Source organism: Leiobunum rupestre, chromosome 6 (genome assembly GCF_980474605.1).
Source record: "Leiobunum rupestre chromosome 6, qqLeiRupe1.1.hap1, whole genome shotgun sequence".
In the NCBI taxonomy this organism is placed as follows: domain Eukaryota; kingdom Metazoa; phylum Arthropoda; class Arachnida; order Opiliones; family Sclerosomatidae; genus Leiobunum; species Leiobunum rupestre.
The window spans coordinates 37,139,067-37,147,851 of NC_143389.1; positions in this window are offsets into that span (position 1 = coordinate 37,139,067).

Consider the following 8,785-nt stretch of genomic DNA (forward strand, 5'->3'; position numbering starts at 1 on the left):
CCCTGGTTAATTTTTTAGTGGAAACCCTGTATAATAGAAAGGAGGGTAGTCTATTGGTTCATTCATACATATTCTAATTATTCTGTATTGAATCTTTATCAATGGTAGCAAGTTTGATTTAAAATCACTGTCCCAAGATACAATACCGTATTTCAGATAAGAATCTACTAAAGCATAATACACACTCCTCAATGTTGCGCAAGAGAAAATATAATGTAAAAAATGGAATTATGTACTGAGAATACCACCAAGAGCCAAAAACCTTTAAAATTTTAAATAAATAAATAAAATAATCCACTCGTCTTCGTCAAGCAAGGCTCCTGCGCTTTCGAGTCTGGCGTCTGAGGAGTTTGTCCCTTTTGCGCCCAAAACCGATCTATTTATCAGTTCTATAATTAACTCTTGGGTCCGGCACCACCAACGATATAGTTTCTTGGCTTGTTTTTGGGAAAATCGAAAGTTTTTGGGCTGCTTTTCAAAATAAGGATTGGCGGTTTTTTGGGTTTTTTTTTCTCAGTTTTATTTTAGCGGATTTTCGGTTTATAATCTTACATCCCTACTACTAGAATGTATTCGACATCTATAAAAATGGTCCGATGACCTTTGGAGGCGGCAAGGCGACACTTTCCCCCAAATGGCGCGGCGATCGTATTTCTGAGCGTCGATTATCGGATTACTCACCATCGAAGAAAAAAAATATGAACTCGTTGGAAAAACAAATTGGATTCGTGCAGTTTTTTTTATTTTATCGCTTAATTCAAATCCACCCAGATAAATTTCTAAGCCTTGGAGTTCTAAAAATATCAGTTGATGGGGATCCTACGTGGCGAGCTTTTTTCAGCTTTATTAGTCAACTGGCATTCGAACCGACTTAAACCTGGTTTTAAGGACTTCTGTGATCGTGTCTTTGTGTTTATTGCTGGTATGTTGTAGGCAAATAAAAATTCGATTTAAAATATTGACCCTTGGTAATCGTACAAGTTTTTTCGCGATCGCCGGCTCTGCACAGCCACAAAAAATAATAAAATGATAACTAGGGGCTTTAGGGTGTTCTAATATTGATGATTAAATTTTAAAATTTAATCATGATATAATCATTTCTACCGCAATTAAATAAGTTCAACCACAATTAAATCATTTCAACCGCAATTAAATCATATCAATCTCGATTTGATCATTTCAATCTAGATTTAATACTTTCAAAATACGATGAATAACCCAAATTAAATTCGTTCTAAAAATAAATCAGAAATTCAATAAACTTTTCAAAATCAACGAAAAAACTTTAAATCAGACAAATCATTATTTCAAGAAAACTACTAGAAAATAAATATTCGTCGAAAATTCAAGAAAACTGGACAAACGCAAGAGACCATAAAATTGGTTCAAATTCATATACCAAAGAAAAATGAACACCCGATCCCCTGTTATTAATATAATTGATATCAATAGTTCAATAGGAACAACGCTAAATGGTGCTTACAAACTTTTCATACAAACCTTAGTAAAATATATTGGTCGAAGTGTAACTTTCCGCTGTAGAAACGTAAAATTAAATTTTTCATATTTATATTTCCATTTGCGGTTGACATTCGTGTTTGTATATTAGCAACTATTTCCACGTTCAAATGGAATTAATGGAGAATGTCTCGGGTGCAGTTTCCAGGTACGATAGCGTCGAGTGCGGTATGTCACGGATAGTGTCCAGCTATAAAGTGGTTTAGTCGCATCGTTGGACGTTCCAACCTTATATTCCCATTCTCTCGACGCGTCTTATAACACGTCAGTTCTGGCTGATGAATATTTTAGGTCTGCCGCGGTCGTATGAATATTTGGGAGTCAGCTCATCACATCATGCTCTCTCTCGCTCTCCCCACATTACGCGAGCGAGATGAAGCTTGAATGAGTAAGCCTGGTTTTCACTTGGCGGTTTTTGGGCGAAAAAGCCCGGCGTCGACGGAAAATGGGCGAAAACTCCGTCGGTTTTCGGTTTTGTGTGGCGATTTTAATTTCTATTTTTTTCGCTCAGTTGGGCGATTTCGCTCTTTTTCAACCAATCAAAAACCATTTTCGAAAGGTGACTGTGACGTCAGGGGGGATGGTTAATTTCCCGCTTCTTGCATCCGGAACTCGGCCACGTGCTTTTCTGTGAATTTTGGACCGTGTTTTTTTTTCTTGATACCCTTGTTGCCTTCTTTTCCAGTATGTTTCTTTCACACAAACCGATCTTTCATAACTCATATTTCTTTGAACACGATAGATCATGTAAAATAACATTAAATTTAAAATGCTTACATGAGCTTTAATCAATAGTTCACTATTATGATCAGATAAATCATCCATTTTTAGGCCTAGGCTTAAATCTCCATTATCAGACGAAAAACGACGTACTCGCTGCCAGAAAAAAAACGCTTTATTTCCGCCCTAAAATACGCCAAGTGAAAATGCTAAAATGCCGACAGTGAGCGAAACGTCGAAAACCATATCACCGACGTCGAACTTTCTGTCGGTGATTTTCCGCCAAGTGAAAACCAGGCTTAAAGCGAAAACCCGACCGAAATTATCCATGTGTGTCCACGCGAAATAACTTCGCCCGCGGCTGTGCTAAATAATATAAAACCAGAAATCCCAAAAACCACGATGCGCCTTTAAAACGGAAACTAACTTTAAATAATAGAAACGAAATCGCCAAAAACATTTCAAAGATTTATACTCGCGGAAAACTATCGGCTTTCAGGAACTGTTCGATTTAAATTTTTAATTAGACCTATTCCCAGTGTGAATTTAACTTTTCAGACCTGTTCGCACGAGCTAACGCTGTCTCGAATATTGTTGAGCAACACGAGTCGCCAATTGAGAAAATAAAAACCAGTGGCGTAAGAACATTTGAGAAGTTGGGAGGGGCAAAGTCATTCAAGCCCTGTGGTCTGGGAGGGGTGACGGTCCAGTGTTGATCCGTAAATATTTTTAAAAAAACCAAAAAACGTAAAAGATTTAGTACCTTCTGTGTTTCGGAATTTAATAGATGGATTTAAGTTGATCTTTAACACAAAATTAGGAACGATTTCAGTAAGTTTCAAGTGTATCATTATACAAAACCAATGTTTCTTCAAAAAATTAAGGAACGTAGGTTAATATTATCTCTATTTAGCCTCTAATAATTTTAATTAGTTAATTTTGTAGTTATTATCCGACCTAAAAGTTGGGGTGGTGGAGTGGTTAGCCCTTTCGCCTCGCAGCAAGAAGAACCGGGTTCAATTCCAGCTTATGGCAGGCACTAGGTGCAAACTCGGAACAACTCCTTCAGCATTGAGTCTGCAAGTTATCTCCTGGTTAAAGGGGTTTCATACCGAGTTAATCGATTTACCCTTCCCATGAAGACTAGTAGAGGTTTAATAGAAAGTGTATGGAGCTGATGGCTCGCGTGGCGTGAAGGACTTGCCACGACCCTCCTACGCATTGTAACCCGGCCAACGGTTTAAGGACATTAAAAGTCGCTAGATGACTTGGGTATTAGCCTAGCTGATTATTTATTCATTAATTGCCACCTCTAGCAAAATATTTGAGAGGGGCATTGTCCCCCTCAGTTCCTGTACGCCCCTGACGCAAACGCTATTGTTGACCAAGTTTTTAAGAACATCTAAAAATATTTAAATTTCATACTTTTCGTATACATTATTTTTTACTGAACTAAATGGAAAAATTTATCGTGGCCCACATTTATTATTGACAGATTGACAGATTTTGTATTCGTAGAAGTATATTTAAAGAATAAAGAGTAATTTTCTTCGCTGGTTAACGCGTGAAATCTCTGCAATCTTTTGTGGTGCGAAAAAATGATAGCTCGTGTAAATAGGGCTTTACTGATTTCGGGAGTGAAAAAGTAATTTTCAGTTGAACTATTAAACCAAAGCGCATCCGAATTTCGCCTTTGAATTATAAATTTAAATGCTATGTTCTAGCAGTTTAAATCCAATATAAAATATATTACTTAACATAAATAACATTAACTTTACGTAAGAATATTATATTTTTAAAGTCATTTTTAGAAAGTGTCGATAAAGCGCGCTATAATAAATACAACGATTTACACATCAATTTTCAAAAGGAATTTTCAAACTGTTTCCAACACCGTTAACGCCGGTTCGTATAGAGTTACCCTCATAAGTGCCAAAGCTCCAAATTTAAATATATTTAAATAAGGAAAGTATCGAAATTCCAAAACTCTTAAGCATTTTTAATAAAATATAGCGGCGAACAGCGAGAAAATAATATATTGATTGCCGTTTCATACAAATAGCCTTTCTGGGGTTTTACGCCATAGCATCATCGTATTGCGTTCAATGTATTCTGTATTCCTCTTTTACATTTTCTATTTCGTCAGAATTCCTCATTGTTGGTAGGGTCATCTTCGAAATCTAAGTATTGATCGGTTTTGTCTCCTATTCATTCGAGGCGGAATTGGCCGTGTATCATTCTGACGTGAACTAATTGAGAAATATGATCGTCCTTGTCTCGAAACAGCGCGCGAAAGAAACGAAAACATTCGCTGAATAAAATTCTCATTTCGTGTGCCAAATATTAATGGGATAGCTATATTTTTCCCTTATTTTTGCTTTCGTTCACTATAACTTTTCACGCGGGGTAGAGAAAGGGGGAGGGGCTTAGACGTATTCGCCACTGTCACCAGATGGCATTCTTCAAGGCGGAAAACAGGCGGTGGCATTGACTGATCTATTCAACTCGTCCCTTATTCTCTATACTCCTTAATATTTCCTGATACCAACGAATACGTATTCCATGTCAAAGACATTAAAGACCCACAAGATCGTTGAAAATTCTTTACCGAATTTTAGGCCGCTCCTCGCTTGAGATCACGTGACTCGGACGTAACTTTCTGCTTCCGTAAACACGTGACTATGTAGCCCATCCTCAAAATTCAAACGTTTCTGTGGCCCTTTAAATAGCCAATGGCAATGGGGATGTAAGATTAAACTTTCGCCGATAGTAGCGTAACCGAGCTAAAGGTTCTCTAAATAGACGACGCCTGTTTTTTGTTTTAAAAGTACGCGTCATCAAGACTACTAATGGAATTAATACATGTTTTGTCAGGACTACCAATGAAATAAAAAGGCATCTGCTTAGAGGACCTCTAGCTCGGCCACGCCACTAGCGGTGAAAGTTTCTTCTGACATCCCTGTTTCTTTCTTTACTACTTTCGTGTTGATAAAATAATGATTAAAAAAATATTATATTATGTGGTATTAAAGGGGAACGGTCAAGCTTTAACCCGTTAGATAGCCCTATAGCCCATTAAAAACTAAAATTTATGGCGAAAACCGCGTAAAAAAATATTGAATGGTTAATTTTTAATAAAATAAAGAAATTTCGGGAAATCGAAAACCGCCCCGACACCTGGTGAGAAGTCAGTGAGACAGAAAAACACCGTAAAAGCGCGCGCTGCTGAAGATGCAAAAAATTTGTTTTGCACACGCGGCGCGTTCCAGTTATAAGAGACCTAAGCCTAAATTTAGGATAGTTCGCGAATCGCTCATACGGGGTTAGGGGCGCTGGCGGCAGCCCCTAAGATGGCGGCGAAAATTTAAACCCAAACACCCGGCGTTATTTTTCGTTTCAACTTTTTGGGCCAAAAGCTATTTTTTCGAGACAAAAAAAGGTACGTGTTAGTATATTGAACGTCTTGTTAATCTTTTGATACGGAAATAAGGCCATATTTGGAAAAGCTTGGCCGTTCCCCTTTAAATAATAATTACTGCAAAATTACTAATATACTCACGAATCAAATTTTTAGAAGCATAGGTATATAACATATCTTACGAAAGAAGTATTCATCAACCTATCTTATTAATGATATTTGCTTGAAACATGTACCTGCGTAGGCCTCTTTGATTTTTGGGAAAAAAAAAATAGTGCGGCGCGTAGACCGTCATATACTGATTTTCTAGTACTGTTTCATCGTGAAAAAGTGGTTTATCAATAGGTAAATATCCCTATGCAGTGTAACTTTTACATCTTTTGCGAAGTAATAAGTAATCAAATTATGGTCTAATTTTAATGGCCTAGATACACTTCTGATAGAAGCTATTTTTTTGTTATTTAGGATACGATCATATAAGGCGACTGAGAAAGTTGTTACAAGAGGGGAAAATTACAATCAGGAACACGCATTTCCGTACAAGCAAACGAAAACGGGTTTCCTGACGGTTTGAAAAATGAAATAAAATATACAGCAAAAAATGTGAGTTATCTCTTTTGTTCGGCCTTTGACTTCCAAGTTAGACAAACAGTTTGGCTGAATATAAGCCTTATACAAATCTCTCGAGAAAACAAACGTCAGCTTCGAAACACGCGAAGGTCAAATTTGGTTGTCAGATTGCGTTTTTGTGGTTCCGATACACGCCAACAAAACCCAATATAAGTTTCAGTGTGAGATAGAACTTTACTTTTTGTTCTTAGTTGTTGGTCCTTTCCTTTCACTCAAACAACGCTGTAAAAACGCTACTTAAAAATCTAACAAAAAACTTGATTTCAACTCAATTTATTTGCAATTATTTCGGAATTAAGCTTTAAGCTTTGCAATAAGGTTTGGTGAAATGGCGCCAGAGGAAAATAAAAAAAAACCTGTACAGATATAAACCCATCGAAAAAACCTAAAATAATTACCGGAAAAACACCAAACAAGATGTTACGGACATTTATGTACACACAATTCCTCCCCGCTGTATTAAATATTTTTTAATATTAAATTTGAACAAATTTTCAATCATTTATAGAAGGTTTTTTAAACAAAGGAATAAAAAAGTTTCCATACCAGGGTGACTGAGAAAAATAATTTCACCTCGGGAAGGAATCGAACCTACAACCTCTGGGTTACCATCCCATTGGACTACAGAGGCCACGAGTAAACAGGTCTCGGACATCCAAATTATGATTGACACAATTGGGTTAGCTTGTTTGACGGGTTACATTTTCACCCGTTGTTGACTGTGCCGTAACATTTCAAAGTCAACTATAATTAACAGGTACTTGACAGCCTGTAATTATAAAAATGGTATTATGCTATTTATACATATTTATATACATAGGGTGTTAACTAGAAAACGTTTCAAGCTAATAACTCAAAATGTGTTTTTGGTTCGAATTGGAAATTTTAAGGGTGTATAAAGCGTGTGAGGGGTCATTCGCCAATGAAAATTTCAATGACCTTGATCCGAGGGGCAGGTCACTTCCGTTTTGGGTGCGTCTTAATCATAGTAAAATGATTAAATCAGGGTAATCGTGATTAAATCAGGGTAATCAAGATTAAAAAATCTAATCAAAATTAGAAAATCAAATCACGATTTAAACGAGATTTAATCATTCTAATCATGATCTAATCTTTTTAATCAGGATTTAATCATTTAAACGATATATACTCATTCTAATCATAAATCTAATCTTTTTAATTAGGTTTAATCATTTTAATTAGATTTAATCATTTTAACTAGATTTAATCATTTTAATTAGATTTAATCATTTTAATCACGATTTAATCAATAGAATCGGTCGAATCGAGAATTTATCATTAAAATCAAAAATAAAGTACGGTTTAATCATACTAATCACGATATAATTTTTTAATCAGATTTAATCATTTAATCATTATTAAATCAGATTTAAACATTCTAATCATGATTAAACGTGATTTAATCAACTTAATCGTGATTAAATTGAATTTAATCAAAATAATCACGATTAAATCTTTTGAGGGGTACGTCGTTAATCAAGGAAGTGACCTGCCCCTCGCCTTGATCCATATCTTCAAGGTCATTCAAAATGTATCTTGAAAACTATTAAAGATAGAAACTTAGTTCCAATTAGTGAAGTGTTCCTCATCACAATTTATGTTGAAATAGCTTAAACCCCACGTAATATTACCAATGGAAACCTGAGAAATTTGGTACCAAGATGGTCGTTAATGGAATAACGATCAAGAGACTACCCTAGTATTTAAAATTTATTTCAACAACCATTTTCAAACAAATTGTACTTAAACTTAATAAACGTTCTATAATAACGTAGCATAGTCAACGCCCTGTATAACAAACGGGTGGTGCCTTAAAAAGAACTCCGAAAGTATTCAACGTCCTATAGAAGACAATGGACACTGCCCGTAGGGGTGACCAAGGTTGAAGATCAAATATTTCGAGACAGATTGCGCTTGTATTCTGAATCTTGAATTGGTACGGAATTCAAATATGACAATGGGCCAGAGATCTCACTTAAAATTAAAACTTCTGAATGCAACCGTAAACGTGGTTCGTAAAAGATAAGCACTAACTAAAAATATAATTTTCAACCAAGTAGGTCTTAATTTAAAAAACGTATGAATATTTAAAGTCGAAAATCGTCCAAAGATCACTAAAATGGTTCAAATGACGAACTTCTAAGGCTTCGATTTAGAAAATAGATCTGATCTGATCCGGTAACTTTTAAATATCCGTTAGCGATAACTGATAGAATCATAGACATTCTTTGCAGCTGTTATCTGCGCATTAAAAATATATCTGAACAGACAACTGTTTTTATATATTTTTTATAAAAGGATTTTTTTTAACTACTGCAGGTATAGATAAATTAATACCAGGTTTCTTTCAAAAACTAAGTTTTCGATAAATTGCCGAAAAACGTAGAGGTCTATGTTGATCTATGTTGATTGATTGAACCCTATTACAACCATATTCTAGATCTCATCCGATAGTTCCACAGATACTTGGATCGCTGA